Genomic DNA, 579 nt, shown 5'->3' on the forward strand with positions numbered 1-579 from the left:
CCCAACATTACAGAAGAACTTTGGGTAAATGTCCAGGCAGTGAGATGTCTCTGTCAATTCTAGAGCTTTGGAAGTTGCTTACAATGTACTTCCTGTTTACTTAGGTAATATTATATCCTTCTAGAATCTTTGATGGAGTTGAAGAATAGATGGTAATAGTTTTGTAGTTACAGTTTTCCTTAGTTATGATAAAAGATAAAGTAGATATAAATATTATAACTGTAATTGTTGCTTGATACCTGTTTTGTTATATGTAATTTACTATGTTAAAGTTAAAACCTTCCTTTTTATTTAAAGAGAAATTGAAACAGGTGATGGGGGTTTCCCTCTGTCTGCTGTGATTACCATTGATAAGTAAAGGAACTGCCTTGGGCCTATAGCAGAGCTATATGGGAACAGAGCTAGGCAGGAAAATTAAGCTGAATGCTGGGAGAAAGGAGGCAGAATCAGAGAGAAGCCATGGAGCCCTGCTGGAGCCAGACGGATTTTTAGCCATTAACCTGCAGACCTGTGGCAATACACAGATTAATAGAAATGTGTTAAATTAAGATGTAAGAGTCAGCCAACAAGAAGCTAGAG

The sequence above is a fragment of the Microtus ochrogaster genome, unplaced genomic scaffold, assembly GCF_000317375.1.
Source record: "Microtus ochrogaster isolate Prairie Vole_2 unplaced genomic scaffold, MicOch1.0 UNK129, whole genome shotgun sequence".
NCBI classification, from domain to species: domain Eukaryota; kingdom Metazoa; phylum Chordata; class Mammalia; order Rodentia; family Cricetidae; genus Microtus; species Microtus ochrogaster.